Source organism: Lepisma saccharinum, chromosome 13 (assembly GCF_977018435.1).
Source record: "Lepisma saccharinum chromosome 13, izLepSacc3.1, whole genome shotgun sequence".
Classification (NCBI taxonomy): Eukaryota; Metazoa; Arthropoda; class Insecta; order Zygentoma; family Lepismatidae; genus Lepisma; species Lepisma saccharinum.
Genome location: NC_139241.1, coordinates 42,365,425 through 42,392,114, shown reverse-complemented (window position 1 = coordinate 42,392,114; position 26,690 = coordinate 42,365,425). Strand labels below are relative to the sequence as shown.

General features: G+C 37.5%; 1 long non-coding RNA gene across 2 annotated transcripts in view; it reads left to right on the top strand.

Moving 5' to 3' along the window:
* Positions 1-693: 693 nt before the first annotated feature.
* Positions 694-26,690, top strand: part of LOC145997248 (uncharacterized) — a 54,685-nt gene continuing 28,688 nt past the window's right edge. Inside the window, exons 1-3 of one of the 2 annotated variants that reach the window (XR_014442877.1) lie at positions 694-892; positions 18,014-18,158; positions 20,589-20,814. This is a non-coding gene — a long non-coding RNA (uncharacterized LOC145997248). Of the gene's footprint in view, positions 893-18,013; positions 18,175-20,588; positions 20,815-26,690 lie in introns of both variants that reach the window. The other variant, XR_014442878.1, reaches the window with a different exon arrangement.

The following is a 26,690-nucleotide window of genomic DNA, read 5'->3' as shown; positions in this document are numbered from 1 at the left end:
GTAGCTACATACAAAGCCACTTGTTAGCACATATTAATCCTAGTCCTGGTATAATGCATGACGTTTAAAATTCAACGTTAGATAGACCTAAATTCTCTAATTTTCTTGTTGTGCGTAACAGCTGTGCATCGGCTCACTGCAGTGATTTTTCTATTTGCTCCATTAGCAACACTGCTTCTTGAGTTGTGTCGCGCATCGCACGGCAGAATTATGTGTGTTGGGCTACGATTTCTTTTCGGAGGGGACTGGGCTTGTAAAATTGAATGGTGCATGGCTGCGTTCCGTGGTGCAGGGAGGTGTTTTATTTTGGTATGGTACAAAATTTAGTTTTAGTTGTTCAGATCTCACTTTAAACAGTAGGTTCAGTTCTGATTAGCCTATATGTGCATAAAAGTGTACTTATAAATAATGGAGCTTATTCAAGCGACCCCTTCGTCCTTCCGGTAGCGACGCCACTGTATTCCGTACCTTCGTTCAGAACAGAATGGTTACTCAAGTCACATATTGGATATTTACGAACTCTAGAACCTACTGTTCAATAGTCCCACCAAGATTGGAATACTACTTTATTTTCTTCCTCCGCATGTAGGTAAATGACGCCACAGTTACTTTCAAAAACCATAGTGTCATTTGTAACTCACGACTGGCAACAGTGCATCTTGTTGGCAGCATTTTTAACTCTTTTAACTTATGAGTGCAGGCAAAATTAACTTTGGAACATTGTGGATATTATTTTATGATTTTATTGTGTTTTCGTGACTTTGACCGTGAAAAGAATAACCATGAATACATTTAATTTGCAAGAGTGTAGCATGATCAATGTACTCTGTAAAGGGAGCTGATACGCGTCGAACCGCAATTCACACGCACATTCCCTTAGGATGTGAACAAGGTAAATATTTGATACTTTTTAGGTAAATTTCTAATATTAAAATTAAATGAACTAGCAAATTTCAGCCGTTTGTCCGATACGAGAAATTTACCGAACATTCAATCCAGGAGGGCCATAGAATTGATTTCACAACCACCGAGATCATCAAATTACTGGGACCGTCTCATCAAAGAAGCAATAGCCATACACGGGGAAAAGGACAACCTCAACAGGGACTCGAACTGGACCCAGCCTGGTTAGCGATAGTAGACTGGGAGCGCGGACATCCGAGAAACATCACCTGATTGACCCGCCATCTACACCGGACCAAATACATATAATGTCACCCTGACTTATCTCTGCACTTCATTCCCTGAAGATGAGAGTGACGTTAGCTCTCGAAAGCTCGGAAGCCTTTCCAGAAATCACCTGGCTGATTGCCCGAGAAAACCTCTTCAATATTCGCCGCCAGGAAAGCGTCAAGAATTATTACATGGTAACAACTTGAGATGACCGGACCCCTCTCCGATTTTCTTCACATTTGGCGTACTCACTAATTGAGGCCGCCTAATCACGAATCTGAAGTTAAAATTAGTCGGAAACGTCTAGAAATTGCAAAATAAGCGAAAATAAGGCGTTAGTTTTCGAAATGGAAACTGTCGATTTTCGAGAAATTTTTTGTTTCACAACCAAATATATATATTCCTGATACTACCACACCAAATTTTAACTATGTTTGCCTAACCTAACCACGTGCCAATGGTTCGCAATTATTTCCAATTTCTAGATCCTGATACTACCACGACCTAACCTAACCGAAACTAACCTAACCACACGCCAATGGTTCGTGGGGCTAGCGCCAATGGTTTGTGAGGCTAGCGTCAATGGTTCGCAATTTCTAGACGTGACCAACAAATTTTAACTTCAGATTCGTGATTAGGAGGCCTCAATTAGTGAGTATGTCAAATATGAAGAAAATCGGAGAGGGGTCCGGACATCCGTATAATTTTATATGGGCATGTAAAAGATTCTAAACAGTGGTGATTCAGCATGTGTATCATGTTTGCTATTAAAAGAATAAACATAATAACGTCTGTTGTTAATTGAATCTTTTGACTTAGCCTAAATGCATGTACACAACACATTTTTTCTGGATTCTAAGGAGTCCCTCTTTTCCCCTAACGATGCCCATGATGTTCACGTTATTTTGTGTTTGTGTGTGTGAAAATTGTAGCAGACTCCACAAACAAAATTGTTTCTACAAAGCATTTGACAAATTTAGTATACATATATGAATGAATGTAAGTTAACCACGAGAAAGTTAAGAGGGCCTCAAATATTTACAGCTACGCTTGAAGTAACGGTAAATTTCTCGTATCGGACAAACGGCTGAAATTTGCTAGTTCATTTAATTTTAATATTCATACTTACGTATTCTGCATTGAGAAACATTGCTGAAGGTGCCATTTCGCTTATTTCACGGAAATAAGCTCTATTTGCGACATATCGAGTAAGTTTTCTTCGTTTCTTTTTGCCTTCGGTAACACGCAAAATGGCGGTCACAGTTTCACTACCGTACTCGGCATGCAGTGTTTCCACTCCACTGCACCCAAAAATACCTATGTAGCCCCACAAACCATTGACGCATAGCCCCACGAACCATTCATACATAGCCCCACGAACCATTTCCTGTAAGGTTAGGTTAGGTAGGGTCACTATAGGTTACAATAGTTAAAAATTGGTTTCGAAAAAAATATGCGTAGCCCCACACACCATTCTCGCATAGCCCCACGAACCATTGACGCATAGCCCCACGAACCATTGACACATAGCCAACGAACCATTGACACATAGCCCCACAAACCATTTGAGGAAACGTACCTTCTTCAGTTACAAAAATGCATGTTTGGAAACACTGACCGGGATTACGTCATCACACACAGGCTACATCCACCTGGAAGAAATGGATGCAAGAGCTTTCGTGCATCGGTCACACATTTATATCGAAAAATAGATGATTTACCAGCAAAATTCAATGAACGATGCGAGAAAACACTTCCCCGAACTTCCACAAGTCTAAAGAAACTGCATTCGATAAGTAATTTCTCCTGTAAATTTGAAGAAATCCGTTTGTCCGTTACGAGAAATTTACCGAATGTTCTGCTAACCCTGATTTTTCAGGATGAAAATTCCTTATGTTGCTGGCGTGTTCTTTGCAGCGCTGTTCGATTGTCCTCCCCGTTTGTCCAATGTAGGCTTTACCGCAGGCACAGGCGATACGGTATACCCCCGGTGTCTTCTGTCCTAGGTTGTCTTTGGGGTTTCGAAGTCTGCTTCTGACTTTCGATGGTGGTTTGTGGAGCGTCTTGATGTTGTGTTTTGAAAGAATGTGGGGTAACATTATCGTATGAGGGAAACTGATTCCTTCAAATTTACAGGAAAAAGTACTTACGGAAATCATTTTCTTTAGCGTTGTGGAAGTTCCTGAATGTAGATTTGATCCATTTTAATGTGAATGCATGTTGTTTTCTACGAAAATCTCTGTGCGACATGCTGTTTCTGCTCCCGCCATTTGCTTTCTGCACGAGAGTGCAATGTTCTGTGTGTTAAGATGATGCAACCCCGTAGCCAGTGTTTCAGCCTCGCCGTGTTTTCACTAGAACATGATGTGTCGAGTATTTTTAATTATTTTTTTTAACTATGCTTGCCTAACCTAACTTTACGGAAAATGTTTTTTGGGGATAACGTCAATGGTTTGCGATGTATTAGCATAATTTCAAATCTGGGCACGAAAGTAGATATTTTCCGGTGAACGAGGTTGCAACACTGCATAAATCGACAAAACACTCTCAGAACGCCCCCTAAACCAGTATGCTATCACGGCCATAATGCGTTACAGATTCGAAACAACAAGTAACAGTAAGTACTCGTAAATGTAAGAAATAGACATTGATATGCATTATTTCACTTTAGGAAATGTTCCACATTCGAAAATAACACGTTAGCAATGTAAAGAAGTCCGAAATATATGATTCGTAGGTGTTTCCCTCATACGATAATAGTACCGAATGTGGCTGATGACTGCAGAGAGGTTACCGGTGTATGGGGCGATGGTATCTTCTTGGTCATCAGGTGGATCGAGGTTTGTTTGTTGGTTGTTCTTGTGTGTTACTTTCTTTAGCGTCTTGTTGATAATGCCTTCACTGTATCCATTCTGTCTGAAGGCTGTGCGTAGGTGTCTTATTTCCTCTTGAAGGTGCTCTGCGTCGCTGATGGCGATGGCTCGGTGACACAATGTCGAGAGTACTGTTGACCGCTGTGCTGGATGGTGAAAACTCTTGGCGTTGAGGTATAGGTTGGTGTGAGTAGGTTTCCTGTATATGCTGTGTCCTAAGGTCCCGTCCAGTTTGCATGTGATGAGGATGTCCAGGAATCGAAGGTTGCCATTGATCTCTGTCTCCTGGTTAGCGATAGTCGACTGGGAGCATGGGCGTCGGAGAAACGCCACCTGATTGGTCCACCACCTACCACGGACCAAATACATATAACGTCACCCTGACTTATCTCTGCACTTCATTCCCTGAAGATGAGAGTGACGTTAGCTCTCGAAAGCTCAGAAGCCTTTCCGGAAATCACCTGGCTGATTGCCCGAGAAAACCTCTTCAATAAAATATGTACATTTTTCAAAAATGTTTCTTCTCTACTTACTTTATTACATACAATAGAAGTGTTGGCTAAAATAGAAATTTTGTTTGGCTATTTTCAACCTTCATTTGAAGTATGTTTGGTACCCTTGACCCTCTGTAGCTGTGAACATTTTCAGTTGTTTTTAGCTCTCGGAAACGTGTTATTGTGAAGTAAAGTACATTTGTTACCTTAGCATGTTACTGTGAAGGAGCACAGCCCAAAGACTTCCAGCCAGTGAATATAGCACCCAACAAGACATTCCACAACTACGTTAGCAGCCTTAGGTTTGGAGCTTATAGAAAGTTCCATGTTTTTTATTATTTTAGTGTGCATACAAGCATTTTTTCACTAATAAAAAGCAGCAAAAGTATTCAGAGATTTCAGGTTTCTACTTGTGCTGACCATAATATTAACTCTCAAGGGGTACAATGGTTAAAAGTACATTTCTTCGTATTTTCTGGTGACAATGGTTTTCTGTAACAAAGCTACCTTCATTCATTTGTTGGAACTTGAAAGGACAAATTATGTGGACTGTTCCTTTCAATTATAAGAAATGTTTCTATTTGTGCTTGAAAGTGTTTTAAATTTCTTTTCAAACATACAATAATTCACAAGAAAACATATTTCAAATCTTCCTGCAAACCTTTGGCTGTCAACCTATGGGTGCGGATGAAATATCTGCTTGGATACTTTGTGCTGCTGGCATGAGAAGTCCGACATTCGTGAATGCCTTTTCTGAAAGATCTCTGGTGGTGATTGTTGTGTGTTTCAAAAGGGGGGAAATGTACTTTACAACTAAGGTGCTGACATTTATCTTAGATGAGCTTGACATACATGGTGAACCATTCTTTCGGTAGTTCTGATCAAGTCCTGGTCGAGCCTGCATTTTTCGCTTAAAATTTTACTTGGTGAACCATCGTCTATCTGAAATGAAATTTCATCCTAACTTGGCTAGCAAAAGTTGATTCTGTCACCATTTCCCTCCCCCTGATACTTTATCAGTTAGCCTTGTTTACACAGCCACCCTTCAGCCTTAATGGTTGTGGAAAGCATCATAGAAGCTGGTGGGCTCTTATTTGGTTGTGAATACTAAATGTAGCATATTCATGGGGTCTATTGAGAGGAAATGAAGGTTCTTGAGTATGTGTACTTGAAATTTGATTTGCATGAAGTGAATCGGTCACACAATGAATGCTGTATTCAGCAAAAACCTAATGCCACAGAAACAGCACCATAATCACCCATGTTGTTTTCTGTTATACATTTTACCTCAAACAGGAAGTTCCATGGTGCCGAAAACTTTTCCATCTGTTCATAAAATGTGCCCCTACTATATTCTGGAAAATAATTTCTTGTATGTACGCATTTCTTGCATTGTAGAATTCTTTCTCTTGTAGTCTACAGTCATTACAAGCATAAAAACACAGTTTTTCATTGTGACATTTCAGCAGATCACATGTTCCCTTAATCAGACATTTATTTTTAGTTTTATTTACATTTATTTAAAAATAAATGTCTGCTGAACAAACAACAAAAAACTGTGTTTTTATGCTTGTAATGACTGTAGACTACAAGAGAAATATATTCTGGAAGCTGTAAACTGTTGGGTACAACATTATTCGTGTACCCGGTTCAGTTATTGCAGGATTCACCAAATCAAAACTGACAAGCATATAAGCTAAACCTGCTGTACCTTTTTCATTGTAGGCAGCACCTTGGTCAATATTTTAAAAAGCAATACAGCAGAGCCACTCTTGGTTACACACACAACTAAACCTTGACATTGATTGCCATGCTGGGGGCATATTTAAATATATTTTACAGAAAAAAGAACTTGCATTAGTGTGCAAAAATCACCAATCAGACTGCTAACCTCAACTTTTGTTAGATCAGTTATACTCTCAACCTGAATAATGCTTACTTTGAACCAGGCAAGGATTGTAGGTTATGGTCACCATTAAGCATGTTAAACCATGGAGACCACAGAGGCCAAGGTAGGGTAGCTCTCTGTACTTGCATTAGTGTGCAAAAATCACCAATCAGACTGCTAACCTCAACTTTTGTTAGATCAGTTATACTCTCAACCTGAATAATGCTTACTTTGAACCAGGCAAGGATTGTAGGTTATGGTCACCATTAAGCATGTTAAACCATGGAGACCACAGAGGCCAAGGTAGGGTAGCTCTCTGTATCTGCCAATATAGGCATTTATTGGTAAAATTACAGGTATTACCAATCCAATATATCTATAAATAGTCTGTAATTTACTGCAAAATTCTGCCATTATTTTTGTGAACCTATATAAATTAATGAATCCTGCTTTTCAATAATAGTACTTTATTTGTATACACAAATATTTCATATTGGTCCATCAGTATTATATATTCGGAGAGACATACACACTTTCCAGAGGAAAAAATATGACAATTATTAGAAATATTTATGCATATGGGACATGATAAAAAAAATAACAAAAATGTTAGATACTCTCTATTGTCAAATATATACACTCCATCAGAACAGTTGATCTGTGAATGACCATACATGCACACTGTACCATACACAATAGTATATTTAGAGAATAGATTAGTTTAAATTCATTGCATTCGCAATTCCACTGTTGTCAAAACAGCATTCGTAGCTAGTCAATGACACAACTAAAAATTGTTAGAGCGCAACACACTTGAATAATTTTGTCTGTGTTACATCACCTGGTTTAGCACTGACAAGTTGGGCAGGTATTGTTGAGATCAGGATACTACAGAGCATTCCCTGACATTCGCTACCAAACTCGGCGGCAAACGGCCTGGCATCAGCACTTGTCTTTCCCGGTGAACGGGTCCGGGACAGTTGCTTATATTAAACCTCGTAAAAAAGTAACAGGGTCAGTTCTGAATAAAAGTGGGGAAATAAAGTATACAAAGACAATCCGCACACCATCCGTGAGTTAAAAGAGACTATTGTATGAAAAATCGGGAGAATTACAGTAGATGAACTTGCACGTGTAAATGCCAATTTCCTTCGGAGATGCCTGGAATGTGTTGCAGCAGAGGGACATCATTTTCAACACCTTCTGTAGTCAATGTTAGTACACAATATGAAAACTGTAATGTAATAGCCGACTAGCGACTGTTGCTGACCCGTTCACCGGGAAAGACAAGCACTGATGCTGGGCAGCTTGCCGCCGAGTCTGGTAGCGAATATCAGGTAATGCTCTGTATATTTTCTGTGAACAAACAAACATATCCAATCACCTGCTCGACTTGTTTTCTGAAATTTGCCAGTTTCGTAGTGTATTGCAGATAGAAAGTCATATATACATGCCATTTCACCACTTGTCTACTATTCCGGATGCTGAACAACTCCCATGTGCACTCAACACAGGGAAACCGCCATTAAAATGATTAACTTGCTGGGGCCACTATAAAACTGCACTCTTTCTTCACTCTCATTGAAAGTCTTCAGAAAAATTTGCCTTGACACTTGAAATCTTTTGCAAGTTCCTGTAATCTGACATCATAGTGTCAAAATGTTCCAGTGTCATGTCCGTCTGCCATGCAGTATATTCATTTCCTAAAAAATAAAGAGTATAAATAGTACATGTACACCAAGAGAAAAATGGAAAAATAATATATGGTTAGGGTGGACCAATGTGATATGCTCACGTTGGCTGCTACTGATGCTTAACCATTAGGTCTGTCCCATTCGTAACAAACAGTGATTATAAAAATATATATTGTACACATAAATTTAAAAAAAAGTTTAACCCGCACTGTGTCATGCATTGAGCTCCGACTATGGGATGTGCGTAGCTTTGAGTCTCCTGGGGGAAGCATAACAACTTTTCCCCTGAGATTTCAGCCTGTGTATGGAACCCATGGCTACCAACCATCGTGAGGAATTTGGGGAGCTATGAAGGAGTAGCGTAACCTGGTCATGGAAACCTACGGCAATGATCAGGGCTTCGTCGCAGATGGGACTGAGGCTGGCAGTCTGTAGATAGGCCCTGACCCTCACGGCCTGTCATTCCATAAAAAAATTCCCATTTATCACAAATCATTATTGTGATCCATAGAATATCGTTTTTACCCATTATTTGTCAAATATTGTATGGTTTTACAGCAATAATGTCCTATGAATAGTATTCTGGTTCCGTTAGCAAAAAAAGTCATTTCACTCAATACATTACAGAGGGAAGGAAATTCTAAATCTAATGAATTACATTTCAATATGATGAAACCAACAAAAATAACAACTTAGTTCGTTACATTTATTATTCTTTTTAGCTACAAAATTCATACATGCTTTTCGTAGTTTGGATTTCATACATTTATAACAGATATTAGAAACTATTACTTGTATACGTAGAAATACTGTGTGTCTGAAAACACTCCCATCAATGGTTGCATGGATCCCTATTGTGCTCCACTGAAATGTGAGCTCTATAACAAGTCAACAATGGATATATTTCACATAATGGCTGAACAGACTTTCTGCACTCTTCCACGAAGGTACACTGGGAGTCAAAGTGATTAGTGTTGCCAAACTACAGAAGCATGTGAAAATAAACGAGTGGATCACTACTGTGATCCCTGCAACCACTGCAGTGTTAAAAAAACCAGAACAACAATTGTGGTCTTCTAAATCCATGAAAGTTGACATTATAATATATATATACACACATATCTAATATTGGCATATTGGTTCTGTTTAACTGCGGTTACATGTGCAGTAACTACAAATTGGATGATATTGTTAAGGCAAGGGGAATTTATGTGTGCATCAAGTTCATATGAACGTAAAATCTTAAGATTGAATATAACTTAAGGACCTCAAAAGGGAAGTTACTTCCACAGAGCCATTTTCTAAATACTTTCTAAAATACTGTCATGCATTTCATCTTCGTTATTGTAATTCATCAAGAAATTTGGGTACTACTATAGTATGGGGGTGACACCTATAAATCATATATTTCGCACTTTTTTACATTGCTAACGTAGTGTTTTGGAATGCGGAACATTTCCTAAGGTGAAATAATGCATTTCTAACTAAGATAATGTCGGTTTCTTACATTTACGAGTACTTACTGTTATTTGTTATTTCGATTCTGTAACACACATTATGGCGACAGTGTACTGGTTCATTGTGCGTTGTGCGAGTGTCTTGTCGATTTATGCAGTGTTGCAACCTCGGAAAATACCTACTTTCGTGCCTGGATTTGAAATTATGCTAATACCTCGCAAACCATTGACGTTAGCCTCACAAACCATTGACGTTAGCCTCCCAAACCATTCACATTAGCCCCAAAAACCATTTTCCATAAGGTTAGGTTAGGTTAAGTTAGGTTAGGCAAGCATAGCTAAAAAATAAATTTAAAAAAACTACTCGACACATCATGTACTAGTGAAAACATGCCAAGTTTGAAACACTGACTATGGTAACCTCGCAGTTACGTCATCTAACACACGGAACATTGTGCTCTCGTGCAGAAAGCAAATGGCGGCAGCAGAAACATCATGTCGGACAGAGATTTTCACAGAAAACAACATGTGTTCGCTTTACAATGGATCAAAACTACATTCACGAACTTCCACAATGCTACAGAAAATGATTTCCGTAAGTACTTTCTCTTGTAAATTTGAAGAAATCCGTCACCCCTATACTATAGTGTTACCGAAATTTGTTATTTAAAAGCAGATTTTTTAGCAGCAAAGTATTGTCAGTTATACACACAGTAAATCTCATCAGTGTTTATTCACTAACTTGTTATGTAGCTACATTAACCATTCAACTTTCATGTTAGTTCAGTCTCATAGCCATGGTGATAGAAGAGAGGAGTTCTCAGTATCTTCCAGTCAACCATGTTTTTAACTGCTTAGGATAAGTTCAGACATTGACGTTACCTTATCTCTTGTTTATTTTGTTTCAGTTTTTAAAGTCTAGTGACTACTGGTGTCATGATTTATGTAATACATTTAATTGTGACTGCTATAGATTTTAATTTGAGATTGAGTTTTGTTTTAAGTCCACTTTTATGCACATAGACTAATTGGGACTGGACCTACAGTTTAAAGTGGAATCTGGAAGACTATATGCCTCCAACCAGGTATCAAGCCTGGGATGCTTCCATTCCAAGGTGACGGCATTGCCGCTATTCCATCGGGGAGGCTGCTATGGGTTTTAGTAATGATGACAAGGAAGGTTTTGCCAATACAAAGTATCAGGGGTTTATCCAGAATTTTTCCCTTGGGGGGGGGGGGGGTGTAAATTTGGGGATGTTAAATGCATATTTTGGACAGTTTCTAAAATGTTCGCCCTAATTCAATTTGTTTATAGATGTTTCCCCTTCTTTCCCTTCACGTAACATTTCAGAAGAAAAAAAGATGTCAAATGCAGGAAAAGATGGAAAATAGATTTTTGTGATAATGTTAACATTTCAGTGTAACGTTTGAAGTATTGCTTTCCGATAATATTCAGTACTTGATTTAATCAATCATTAGACAAAACACAAGAGATGACATTGAAAAACATAAAATTGAAATATATTATTACCAGGAATCATTTCATGCAATTCATAAGCTAGTTATAAAGAAATTAGGAAACGCGGAATATTTTTAACTGTATTTGTATGGTACGGTTCTTGTCACAGATGTAACTCAAGAGTATATCTTGGGGGTGTCCAATTCATCGATGAAATATCAGTGAGAATGTATTGCATAGGTGCGTGCATAATTACTCGTCTGAAGTAAGTAATAAGTCCAGATATAATATGACTCTTAAATAAATTTTTAGAACTATTTCGTTGCAAACTGTTAATGAATATTATTAATTAAGCAAAGCGACAATACTTTCATTTCACAGTATCCCACGATGTTTACTCTTTACAATCTTGCTTTGCTCATTCGGCATCCTCTTTACCTCAGCACATGCCTCCTATCCCCTCATGCTCTAGCTTCAGTTATGTATATATATAAAATTTTAATAGTTCTATGTTACGAGTGAGTTCCAAATTCTGCTGGTGTTTTCAAATCTCTGTTTAAACAATGATTCACAAAACTAAAATAAAGTAATGAAACTCTAGCACAGCCATGAAGACTTTAAAATATAGTGGGAAGTTTGGATGCATGTTTGATAGATACCTTTTTGCTTTTGAATGGAATCGGTCAAGGAATATGATATTGAAGTCTTATACCCTTACAAAACTTTGGAAAATACGCTTGGCGCTGTTGAGAGTTTATCTTTCAAACTACTGAACGAGAGACTCAAGGAAATTGTGCCTCATTGCCTTAAAGAAAACAAAACATGTGCAAATAAATGCATGACATGTTAGCTGCAAAGGGAAGACAAGGAATTTTCACTTCTAATTTGATGTATTGCTTGTATTTTCAATTATTTAAAAAATGAATAGCATTTATTTCACTTTGCAACACAAAGAGCACAATGAAACAACCTAATGTTTTGTGTCCACGTTTTCCAGCAGACAGTGGCAAGCACCGTCGTGCCCTCAATGGTGCACCTGTGGTCTAATACAAATTTGGTAATTAATGTAAATAAAATTTATTTTTATATTTAGTTCGTTATACTTCCTTTGTTCTTCTGCAAAGTTGGAAAAAAATAAATATGTCATTATGTCAGGGAACAGACTAGATGTAAAGAGGAAGACAATTTTTACAATATCTTTGCAAACTGACAATAACTTTAATTCAATAGGGTGCCAGTAATTTCAGAGGGCACTACACTTTTCTATTTATATCTGTTTTGCTTGTTCGGCAGCCCATTTGTCCTTTGCGACCAGGCAAACCCCGCATGACAAACCTTCCCTTTTTACAACTCTCTTTCTAATATATAATTTCTTTTACAAAGGTAAGAACTCTTAGAGCCACAAAAATTGTTACATACATCAACTATAGACGTGAATGAATCACTTAGGTTCTTCATGAAATACTTGCCGCTTTATATCGAATACTCGGTCAGTAAATTTTATATTGGTACTTTATGAATATCCGTTGAAAGAAATTGTACCCACATATAGTGTCACTGCTTTTCTACTCACCACTTTTGGTTTCTTTCTGTCTGGTTTCATTTTCTCTATCTTCTTCAGTCAGTTTTGTAGTAAAGTTTCAGACATTGTTACACTAAGCAGAATGACAACACACGAACTGACATGCTACACTAAGACTGACCTAAGTTCTAAGGCATTTGACTGTTCTCTTCTTTACCACTCCAAAATCATCCATCTCGCCCAAGTTACAGAAAATAGTGTTGCTAACCATAGTAACACAATTCACTACAAGGAGTCAAACCTGTATCTTTGAATTTCTTCCCTTACTTTTAGCGTACATTTTTCACATGACGGAATCGAAAGGAAAATGCAATGAAATCTGAATTTCATTGACTAGGGGGTTCAATTTACAAATCTGTAACGTATTTCAGAAATATTTATTTAGGTATTCAAACGCTGAACTGTTAACACTGTGTGCGGTATGTCTCCCTGGAAGGAGGGCGAGAGGTCAGTTTGACATTTTCCAGATGGCAGTGCCCCTTCCCTAAAGCTGACCGAAGCCTTGTCAAGGGAGCCTGGTGTTTCCAGGAAATGACCATGCTAAACATTCCACCCTCCTCCTTTGAATTGGACTTTGCTTCTTGTAGCTGTACAAATGGTTCCTTTATGTTGAAGTATTGTCATTCTATTGTTCATATAAAAATCCATATTTACACCCCCCCTGTAGGGGGGTTGTTTCCACTTTTCTGGGGGGGGGGTGTTCGTCAAAATTTGGGAGGGTGTTGGGGGTGTTAGGAGGGTGTGGATAAATCACTGCAAAGTATGTGTCTCAAACACAGAGGAATAAGTTGACGTTCCAATGTTTTGTTTGCTACATATTTTTAAAAATGCAAGTGCAGATTATATGAGTACAGAAGGTCGTTCGGGATCTCTGAGGACAATGTTGGAAGGGTGATAAGTTCATGAAAACCCATGTCGCCACCAACGATCATGCTCAATTGGAAAACCAGCATTCCGCGCTATAGCTCGACAACGTAATTTGCATTGCAACAGACTTTTCCGAAGAGTTATCATGTCCAACTTTTCCCACTCCTCCTGACAGGCTTTCCAGAGGCCATTGAGAGTGCGTGGATGTCTCTTTCCTAAGGCCCGTTTTAGGAGTCCAAATGCACAGAAGTCCATGGGTGACCCATCTGACGCCTTGACCAGAATGTCGCTGTAAGGAATTGCACGGATGCCAGTTTCCATCTCATTTGCTGTAAGAACAGACGAGTCGAACGGGAGGTATGGCTGAATGCTTTATCTTGGTGCACCCAGACCTGGTTTTTGGCCTCCCATACAGTGCCGGGATATCTATGTTATAAATGGGTGTAAAAACCTCATCCTGATAGTACGTGGAGTTCACCTTCACATTATTAGGTACACGGCGAATTGCTAGCTTGCCATTATAGCAATATCCAGCGATGATCATGAAACCCCGTGGAAAACGTTACTGGCATTCTCGATACAATGTTTGATAATTGTTTTTGTCGCGAGGGCGGTAGTAAATCGCGCGGGGTTTGTGACAGTCACTAAGGTAGACATATGCTTCGTCTAATGTCACCACATTTTTTCATCTCTCCCCTGAAAGATAGGTCTCATAGAGCTTTCTAACGTTCGTGCGACGTTCCGCAATGTGACGAGGCAACAGCTTGTGAACTCGCCGCTTATGCCGCATTTCTAGTTGCAGGTCCTTCTTGATTATGGTGTTCACTGTTGACACAGACATTCCCAACTTACGTGCGATACTCCTTTGGGGGGCAGAGTTACCACCTGACACAAGGGCCTTCACTTTTCTCACTATGTCCGGTGTACTACTCGTAGCTGCTCGTGGATTTGCCTGTTTCTTCAACTGTGGAATTAGGCCCAGTCGGCCTTTACCTTTTTTGTTCAATACTGCACCGATCCCGTTCTTCGATATCACAAAACCACGCTTCTTGCACATTCCTTTGATTGCCGAATAGCTATATTTAGCATCGGAAAGGGCTGTTATGTAGCCCTCCCAGTATGGTTCAATTTTCTTCGGCATCGTTGTAGGTAAATAACACAACACTCAGCACACGCGTTCTCGGTACTGACGTGACTCAGCATGCACCGTTTGGACGGACTGACGTTGATAACAGCGCCGCCAGGGGCTTTCAAAATCGTCACCAGAGATCCCGAACAATCTTCTGTACTTACATTACTGATGTGTAGTATATCTTTATGTATATATTAATTTTGTTGGCCTCTGCCATTGTAAGTATTGGATCATTGCTTATAAATAGGTGGAACACTTCTAAATGTAAATTATACCACATACCAATGAAAAATAGAATGCCTACATTCGCTTCCATGTGTGGTAAATACGTTTTTTCTACATTTCTTTTGCAAAAATAACATTTCTTAAATTTTGGAAATCATGAATAAATGTGTTAAAAAAGACTCACCCTCTCTACACTGTATTCTGCCCTGATTGGGAGAAAGTCTTGCTTGATGCAATTGCTGACTGTGGCCTGGCAAATGCTAATTCTGCAATCTCTTGCCACTGCCAGCTGCCTGTTGGCAAAAAAAGCAAATATAAACCACTAAAACATGCTAAAAATGTTCGAATTTAGTTCTACATTGCTACGGTAATGGTACTCAGTAGTAAGAGTGTATACATTTGCATTTTACATCCATTCCATTATTTCAAAATTTCTCTATACATTTTGTACTTCTGATCAACACGAAAAGTGCTCTTGTAGTTAAATATAATTCAGGTTAGCTGCTAATGTTCTATTTCTCAATTATGACCTTTAAAGTGCTTCTGTATTTTCATTTTAGTTTTGTTGCGTCGCTTTTCTACCATATGGATCCATCGCGACAATAACTGTGAAGTTATGACATATATAATATGATGAGAGAATCATATATTGTCACCTTACCCCATGAGCATTAAAGTGCTTTTATATTATTTTTTACAAGAAAAGGTAAAAGGTAATGTTTTCCGTGGATATAGCACCATGTCATGAAGGCAATTTAGAAAAACCCTATTGTATTTTTTATATATATTTTTATTTACACATTGTACTGCAATACAATATACATTGACAAATATGTCTTCAACAAAGTCAAGCATGTGTATGCCGAAACCAATATTTCCATAAGAAATCGAAAAAAATGCATTGTGCATTGACTAACAATGGCATATTTACATCGCTGATTACTGCTATTTTAATGTGCAAGTTTATAATAATAATAATAATACAAATCGTAACATTCTCACCCTAAGATGGCCCGGAATGGAAGTATTCTCTTGGATCTCATATTATCCTTGTCTCAAGCACCAAAAGCAAACATAAATATACATCCATCTTCGATAATTATGGCAACCAACTCAACAGAACGACTGCCGAGTGCTAGCGAACGGAACGACTTGAGAGCCAGCGAACGAGTGAGTTTCAGTAATACGGTATATTTGATGTCGTTTGTCTTGCAACCGACTTCAGCCACCAACTCGTCAGCTAACTACCGTAATGAGTTTCTATAATAATCTCCCAGAACCCTGTAACACACCGTTCTGCATGACAAGACAATGGCTGTTCCCATGTCTAGCAGTTCCATCTTTTATCTTCTGCATCTCGGTAAATACAGATTTCAAGGGCTTTGCAGTAGTTTAGTACTTATTAGTATTCAAAGTCATTTGTTTGAGAGAAGTTCATTGATTTGGTACATGATGAGGGAACTGATTTCACTGGCCTCAGGTGATATAGTTGGTGTGTGTGATGTAAAGAATTTCCAGACTCTGATTCATTGATCTCTTTGAATGTCTAGGTAACCATTATGATGTAGTCCAGCAATATTTCTTACAGGATTTCTTGAACTTCCTTTAAATCACCAAAACTGCAATTTGAAAGCTCTATACAAATATTAAATCAATAAAATAATGAATGTAAATTTTAAGTAATGTGCCATTTTCAGCCAGTTGGTCAATATACCCACTTCACTAACGACATTGAAATTATTAAATATATTATTTCAAATTTAAACAAATTGCCACTTTTTTTGAACTGTCTCTTTCCTGGACCAAAAGCTGGATGGATGCACTGTCCTTCAAATCACAACAGTTTTAACTTTAGTGTGATTTTACCTTTCTCTACTTTTTTCATATTTTTCTTATTTAGTGTTACTTTTCTGCCACTTCACGTTAATCATGACTATGACAGGGTGTCTACCAGTCTGGAAAACATGTTAAAATCATGAAAAAGTCATAAAATTGACTTTTTTCTGGAAATGTCAGGGAAATTTATACTGTTTCTGAAGAAATCAACATTTTTGTACAGTGTACTGAAAGTAGGTTTTTGAACAAAGAAAGCAAAGGATGAACAAGACATTTTTAATTTGTTGTGGACACACCATACTTCAATTTGATATAAAAGTAAAGAAGATAAAGTGCTGCCCTGTGCTTAGCACCATGCCATGAAGGCGTATAGGGGGTGTGGGGGTAACGCCCCACACTTTCTTGATCCGGTCATGAGTGGGGGTGATGTGATCAGCATCACGCCCCTGACCGCCTTTACCCCCCAGGGTTTCCCCCAGGTACCCATGTTATTCGATGTTGGGTGGGCGCCGGGGCCACTTCCAACGTTAGAAAAGTTCCCAGATTTGAACCGGCCAGGGATCGAACCCGGGACCTTGAGCATGGTAGTCAGACGCATTCCTCACTGAGCCACCGCGGCCACTTCATCTGATATGCTGAGTATTATTAGTAGAAATAGTATATCAATTACTCTAGGAAAAGGTCATGTTTTGAACTATTTTCATGTAGAAATTTGTTACAGTTAGTGACTTCTGAAATTTCCCACCTTGTTGCAATTTTTGGTTTGTGTTTCGTAGATATTAGAATTAATACAGATTTTTTTACTAATTTTTACTATAATTATGTATTTTTAATGCATCATTATGATTTTTTGTGAAAATAATTCTTAGTTAACCATTGATAAATCCTGCCATTATCACTTTTACATGTGAAGTGATTATTTAAAAACTTGCTTAAGTGGGATCCTAAGTGTGATGATAGCTAAAATATAGCGACATATATTGATGATCTGCCATAATGGTTTTAGCCTGGAAAATTTTGGATCCTGGTCTGGAATACCTGGAAAAGTCGGGGAATTTTGTTTTTATGAAATTGTAGACACCGTGAATGAGGATGAATGGTGATTAGAAATACGAGTTACATGAAGCTTGTCAAGAAACACCCATTCCCATGACAGGACTCGAACCTGGAACCATAAGGGGCAAGATCAAGAGACCGGCACTGAATGTGCTCGGCCACTAACAGGGATGCAAAATGTCCAAAACAATTCTGTTGCTGATTGTAGTCCAGTTAAGAATACATACAACATTTTTGTACATTGCCAGTTTAACTATATTAATTGTGTTTTTTTTAGTATTGCAGGAAGAGTTAAATGATGAGAAAAGTGCAAAGCAGAAAGCTGATTTACTGTGCCAAGAAAATTAGCGGCAGATGTCCATGTTGAAACTTGACTATCGGCAGATAGAGCAACAGCTGTAGAAGTTGGAGGGTGAATACAGGTAAGAAGTGGAGAAGGTAATTTGAAAATATGAAATCCTGTATTGTTTTTTTGAAAACGTGTGCTTTAGTTATGGAATAAAATGTTGAAATATTGTATGCAGGTGGCAGCATTCTTCCTGGGGGATGCTGTAGAAGTCTTACTCTTGAAGCTGTTACCACAGTGTCAGTTTTTCATGCCTCTTATTGCAACCTTAAATTTAAGGGCACCCTTGAACTTCTGTACCCCCCCTTGAGGAAGTGAAATATTTTGCATTGTTTATGAAAATTATGTTGTTTATGATTCTTTTCAATTGTTTTTAGCTCGTAGAGATGTATTATTGTGAAATAAAGTATGTATGTTACCTTGCTGTGAAGCAGAACAGTTCAAAGGCTTCACGCAAGTGAGTATGGCACCCAACACAACATTCCACAACAGCAGCTATAATTTTACATCGTTAGGTTTGGAGTTGATAGAAAAATATCAGACGTATTTGTTTGCTACTTTAGTGTGCATATAATGGTTTTTACTAACAAAAAGCTGTGAATGCACTCTTGAGATGGTAGGTTTTAACTTATGCTGATCTTACTTTGGAATCAAATATCTCCATTATTTGTGTTTTCCACGTACTGGAGCCAATTTTATATTATGTAAAACATTGAAATCTGTTGATTAAAAAAAATAACAACATAATTCTCGAGGGTGTACAGTGGGCTATTCCCTTTTTTCAATATTAGAAACCTTAAAATGTAGGAAAATTGTGCGACAAAAAATTTTGAATGTGTAATATGAGGGAATATTAATTCAAGGAACATAAAATTAGGGTTCTAATCAAAGATGTTATGTTTGTTTAAGTTTTTGAAGGAACATTTGCAATTTTATGAGATCAGTATGCTATCAGTATTTGTAAATTTTATGTAGATGATTTATCAATGTTGGCAAAAACTTTATATCAGTCTGCTTCTAATTTTTGGTGTTAAATATTTTTTTTCAGAGGATTAAAGCTAAGAAACTTCGTGTGACAAAAATTTAAAACACAAGAAATGTTCTTATGTTTTGTTGTTAGATTCAGCAAGATGAAATGTATTATACAAAGAAATTTAAAATTTGGGAATATAAAGAGGGGCTCCAACGGTTTGATTTAAGATATCTGAAAGTGCCTTCAGCAAACTAAACTGTTCTCTATGAAACTTTGGGAAAAACATTCAGTAACATTACCACTTGAATTTCTCTTCTACCGTTTTTTTTTTTTTTTTTTTTTTTTTTTTACATTGTATATATGTAAGACTTTAACTATAACTCAAAGATAAGGACACACGTGATGGGCATAATTGTGTAACAATCAGATAGGGTTGCTAAAATATGCCAGTAAATATGTTATTTTTTTAAACACTTTATATGTCATATTGACTCTTGTGCCTGTTAAAATATATTTGAATTAGTGAATGGTATTCAGTTGATATAGACAGGCAGTTTAGCTAAGATAGACAACTTTGGTTGAAATAGCTATTTTTAAAAAAAATGATTGTGTGAGTGGCGATCACTGTTAATCATAGCATAGTGACAGTTATATTTTCTTTGCAATATTATTTCTTCATATTGTTGTTAGGCATTTTTCCCAAATGCATGACATGCTATGTTCCTTAATTTTTACAAGTACCAGGATAAGAGTGGGCAAATAGTACACAGTTATTTTTTTCTTTTTATTCTAAATTTTTTAATGAATGAAATTGTATTGTTGCTGGAGTAGAAGAATGCCTCAGATTACCATATTTATGCATGTATAATGTGCGTGCGTGTGTAATGCACACCCTAGTTTTTGATGGGGAAAAACAATGAACCATTATATCTCGTATATGATGCACAGTACAAAGCTGGTTCAAAAATTGGCTTTCTTTTAGTTTTAGGTCATAAAGCTGTTGCTGTGCCAATCAATAGCGAATTACATCATACCTACTCAATGAGTCACAGACCCACGACATCTTCCCCACTCTCCCTCCACTGTGTTTAGCATCCAAAAGCTTTCACTTCTGTAACCACCTTGTTTATTCTGTAGTAGAAGAAATCGAGATCAAAATTATGGATTTGCAGCGCTCAGGAAGTTATTTTCTATTATTTCTTGCCCGACAAATACCTCTGATACGCATCCTGTGTAAATGTGCATGCTCGAATTCTGACGTTTCATTGCAGAGTGAAAAATCGTGGGAAACTTTAAACTTTTATGCATGGTTTTTTAAATTATCATTGCTCAAGATACCAAACCTGGTAATTTGTATTTGTGCCTGTTGATATGTACATGTTATACGTAGTGCCATAGTGAGAATATGTGTGGTTTCATATTGGCTGCCCAAATTATTCCATGTATAATACACACCACAGTTTTTGAGGCCAAAATTTTGTAAAAGAGTGCACATTATGCATGAGTAAATACAGTATTTTCCTTTTTTTGCAGTTATGGAACCACAGATTGGTGATGAGAAGAAAAATGAATGGTCATGGGAAAGAAGATCCAGGGAAGAAGAAGATACCAAATGATTGAGGACATCAAAATAACTGGGTCCTACACTGCTACAAAGCAAAGGACTCAAGATCGAACAGCATGGAGGTTGCAAGGAAAGACCTGCCCCTAGGCAGGAAACAATGAATGAATGAGGTTGGTGAAAACAGTAAATGAAATGGTGAGCTATGAATGAAAATTTTCTTACTATTATCTTATCCATCAGCTGCACATAGTAGTTGGTTTTTAGTAAATTTTATGCACAGATAGGCTAATTGGGACCGGACCTAGAGTTTAAAGTGGGATCTGAACTACCATGTGCCCCCGCCTGGTATCAAACATGGGGACCCTCCATTACAAGGTGGCCGTTTTACCACCCCTATGCCATGGGAAGGCATATGCTATAAAAGGAATAGAATGGTGACCAGTAGAAAAGCATGGCCTTAAGAATAAGGCAAGTTATATTTAAATATAACTAATTGTGAATATATACACATGTGTAATTGTGTGTGAGTGTACCTGTGAGCATCTACATATTATTTGTTATATTTAAGCCTATTCATATTGTTTTTCTAGTATCTAACCACCTCTCAAAAACCCTCTGGATGTTGACATTATATAGATATACATTCATATCATGTCAGTAAAGAATAATAAGTATAAATATTAGGTCTGAGCCGATGCCACCATTTGCCCATGCCGATACCCTGACCGAATCCTACCGATACTGATACACATACTTGTATAATTCTGTCATTCAAAGCCGTATGGTCCCAATCTAATCTCGGCAGAAATAAATAACCATCAATTGGCCAATTCCAGCAGCAACACACAAGACTTATATGAGAGGGAAATATACAAGAAATTGCTGAATCCACTTCCAACTTGAACGTAAATAAAACAAAGCATACTCCCCAGTGACCTTCATCCCTCTTTTCCAAGAACTCCACAACCACCGGTCTCGACATTAGCATGGTATGTTGTTTGAAAATGTCCACCTATCTTACCCTCATGAGCTTTCAAACAAGAATTGGCAATGAATTGTTTCTTTTATTTCCACAGCCTTAACTAAGCAGTTAAATGACTTCATGGTCACGTTTTGGTTCAGTTTTCACTTTTACCCATGCCTTTGATCTTGCCATCTGCTTCCCAGGAGGGTGGGTGTTTATGCAGCATTTCTAGGCACTGGAACTTCTGGTGCTGGACTTGCAACCTGTCACAAGGAAGGGTGAACGAACCTTCGAAAAGGACAAATGTTGAGACAAGTTGTTGCTTTTGGCCACTCTTCTAGCCACTCAAAATCTTTGGTATCGGTGGAAGAAATTCAACCGATACTTGCCGATGCTGATACCACTGGTATTGGCCGATACTGATGTATTGGTATTGGCTCAGCCCTAATAAATATTTAATTTAATCGATTTGATTGATTGATTGAATTGTTGTTTAAGTCTACTTTATGCACAGATAGGCTAATCGGAACTGGACCTACAATTTAAAGTGGGATCCGAACCACTGTGCAATGCACCTCCACCAGGTATATAACTATTTGATTCTCACAGAGTTTTATATCCATTTGTTTTATGGATTTCATGTTTTAAAAAATGTGTTATGCAGAGTTTACAATGACACTGCTCAAAGGATACCTGAATTTGACTTCTGTAACTTTGTCAACATTGTGGTGAGAAAATAGTATCAATATTATATGCATCATTCCCACATATACATTAGCTCCTTGTGTAACTTGATACTCTACTCCTCATGTCTCCATTCTTTCTTCAAGAATATTTTCCAGTAATAGAAGTTCCATGAATTACCTATCAAAATAACTTCTTGAATGGTGTACTGCTAACACTCACCCAGTGGAAACACATTCCACAATGGTTCAGATCAGGTTCAATCCTTATAACCTCACTGCCTGAAGCTATCAAACACATTTCAGGTTATACAATAAAAAATACAGTTTAAGTAACATATATGTAATAGCTCGAATTCATACAACATACACTTACATTTCGGCAAACGCACAAGCAACACGTGAAGCAACCTTGCACGTTGCAGTCTTCGTACCGAACTATTTCCTTTGCTTGACTCTGGTACAATAAAAAACAGGCAACCTCTTGCTCATGCGCGATACACAAAATACTGTACGACAGGAAATGGTCATATCCTGATTAGCCTAACTGAGCATAAAGTAGCCTTGAACCAAACTTTGGCGTTCTTCAACGCAGAAAACAATTGATGGTCCATGCTTTTAGTTAAAAAAATATTGATTTGGTTTACTTCTGCCACTTTTACCTATTCGCGAAGATGAGGATGAATGATGATTTGATGAAATTGATGAAGGGATACTCACTAAGAACACCCATGCCCAGACTAGGATTCAAACCGATGACCCCTAGCATCAAAGCATGCTGTGCTAATCACTTCGCGACGGAGGCCAGCTGTTTAGAAAAATAGTCTTCTTTGCTGTCTTCTACATTACAAGCAGCATCACAATAGTTTCCACTTTGGTTAGCATTAATTATATCGAGGATGCTTGTTATTTTTTACTCCTTCAGTTGAAGGTCTTTCTGTATCCAAGTTCTCTAGTAAATGTAGTACATAACCAGGGGTAGAGATACACAGACCACATTAAACTTTTCACCGGCCATGTGATTTTTTTAATTCAGTTCTAAATTGTGTTTTTTTAGAAATATTCCCAGTTTGCTTATGGAAATTTCCATTACCTTTTTTTTAAATAACGAGTACAGTGTGGGCTTTCTGTATCACGTGTATCATTAGACCAGAATAATAAATATGCCACTATAAATTTTTTGTACTGTTGCTATTCGAATAATAAAATCTGCAGCAATATGGTAGAATCTCCAATGTAATTAGAATGTATTGCATAGTTATTCATGCTGTTACTTGTGCTGTTGCCGTCGTTGATTAATTATGCATGTATTGTTATTAACTGAATAATATTTTTCAGGATTTGTGAAGGTGAAGCTAAACTTCCATGGGCTGATTTCATACCTGAATATTTTTGTATAAATGAAAATGCAGCAAATCACTTTTTGATAGAAACTTTTGTCACACTCTTCCACAACTGTTATATCTGTTATCATAGCAACATCAATGTTGCCAAGCACATAAATGTTGTACAATTTAACATAAATAGGAAACAAACGTTATAGAACAGTAACTTGAACATTAACATTTGAAGTTTAAAATACATAATAATTATAATGAACAAAAAAATGAACTTGTGCTGTGTAGAGAACAGTCACATACCAGTGGAACCATGCAATAGAGTTCTTTAGGAAAGCCACTTAATCCAATTATCATGTGCTGCAGATTTTAAAATTTGACTTGCAACAGTGCAAGAATTTATAATGGCATTTTTATTATTTTGATTTAATGATACACGTGATACAGAGATTAAAAACATTAAACACATACACATGTGAATATTTCAAATCATCTTTTTTTTGTTAGACATAGTTTGATTGAATAGGCATTTTTACTATATAGGACATGAAGCCATTACTTGTATTAATAATGAACTAAATGAAATATTGTATGGCTTAAATGTAACCCTACAAAAATAATAACAACATTAAAAAATGCTGTAGTTGTTATTCAAAAACTGACGTTTTATAGAGCGACCAAAAACAAAAGAAACTTCATCCAAAAGATGCTGTTCTGTGCAGGTACTTTTGCCTCTGGTTCCGCTACAGAAACGAATTTGAAAATCCATGGGCCAGGTGAAATTTTTAAGACATCCTGTATTTTCTACCCCTTGGGACAACTTCTATTCCCTACAGAACCTGCTGACAGAAATGTGATAAAAAAAAAAAAAAACATGCTACCAACTTTAGCATTGCAGATCATAGTGAAACACAGAAGGGTCATTCCACTTGAAATCACCCCAATTGAAAGACAAAACGTTGCTTCATAGTCACGGATTTACTTCCATTTTGTTTTACTCATAGATACTTGGTCCAATATGACAAATATGTAATATTAGACTTGGCCAACAAATATGTTGGAAATTAGAAAATTTTCTGAAACTGGGTGTACGAACGAACCATATGACACAAAACGTGGCATATCTCAGAAACTATGTGGAATGTTGTGATGATATAGGTATTGTTGGAGAGAAGAACGACAGTGCTAACAGAAAATAATTTGTGTTACCATTCCTACCTGCTCAGAAAGTAGAAAAATCTTTAACGCCATGGATCAAGGAAAGGAGTTTGCCACCCTTACGTCTTGAGACATCTGGTGGTGAAACTTCCGAATTACTAGCAGCCACCAACGATAGTTTCACGAGCGGGTCCAACGCAAGAGTGTGGCTTATTCCATGATGGAATATAGTTCCCCGTTTCATTTACATTTTCCTCCATCGCTGCAGTACTTCCTCTACAATTTACCCATCTTTAGGTCAGCACACGAAACATAGATGTACTTTGGCTGTATGTTATGCATTAGAATAAACAAGATGCAAAAGGTTGTTTTACATTTCAATTTAATTTAGCGAAAACAAAATAAATGGTGTAGTTGAATGTTTGCAAACTACTATAAGGAAGTCTTATAGTGTTATCTGTGTACAATGTTGCCATTTGATTCCTTTCCTAAAATATGTTAATCACTCAGCACTCTGTATTTTACTTACAAACAGTGAAAAATAGTATACGCTGTTGTATTACCAACCACGGTAATATGATATAATAAATCAGGTGGGTTCGATTTTATACAAAATTATAATTTTGTCCATAACTAAGAATATACAACATGGCTAACTCCATGCTTGGCAATCCAAAACAACAAAACAATTGAACATCTGTATTCAAAGATATAATAACATCATAGATGTTTCACAATCTAGCTACTGCAACTTTCCCCTTCTTCCAAATGACAGCTGCAACCTGTCAGGTGGTTCTAAAAGATCGTCGTGGACTGTTCACTGCGGAGGCGGTAACAACTTCCTCTCGCCCAGTCTGCGGTCTCTTCTCACATGCCCTGTCCTGCGCTGACACGGAACCATCAAAGATCCAAAAGTTATCTTCTCCACTGTCTGTATCCGACCTGTTAGATTTAAACTTCACTTAATGCAGGTGTACCCTTCTCGTTGTTCCACCGGCATTGACCAATAACAAGCATCTTCCTAAATGACCCGTAACTGTAGCTCATACGTATTTTGGAAATCTGGATGTATAATTTCTTGTCTACACTGTACTTCCAATTGATGGTAATTCTTCGTTCTTATTGGTCTCACTTCTCACCACTTCCTTCCTTATTTGCGACCAGGACCAATTATAGATATTACGAGGTTGATATGACAACAACAACAACAACAACTCTGCAGGAGTCTTCCCTGTAACATGGCAAGGTGTAAACCTGGCTACTCTTAACGCACCTTCCACCGCTTCTCTGAAATCGAAACTTCTTCCTAGATGGCATTCTTCCAACCACCTCTTCTTCAGAGTACTTTTTACGTTTTGGACCCATTTTTCGGCTAAACCATTACTGGGTGGACGGTATGGTGGTGAATGAATAATTCGTATTCCTAAATTAGTGCAAAATTCTTTAAGCTTCCTTCCTGAAAATGGAGGTCCATTATCACATGCTATTACACTAGGATATCCATATCTTTCAAAACATTCTTTGAGACAATTTATCGTTTCTTCACTAGATGTGGACTTAACTTTCCAAACCCCTATCCATCGTGTGCATGAATCAACTAACAATAAACATGTGTGACCAGCGAAATAAAAGAAATCCAGATGAACTCTTTGAAATGGCTTATCTGTTTGCTCCCATATTTATTTTGCGGAGCATTGTTCTGAAGTGCTTGACACTGTGGACAGTTAATAACTTCTCTTTCTAAGTCAATATCAATTTGCGGCCACCAATACATAGATCTCGATAATTGTTGTAATTTCCACAAACCTAGATGATTTGCGTGCAGTTTTTTCAAGACTTAATTATGCAACGATCTTGGAATAATGAACCTGTTGCCCCATATCAAACATTCTTTTACAATCACTATTTCATGTCTTCTCCGAAAAAAAT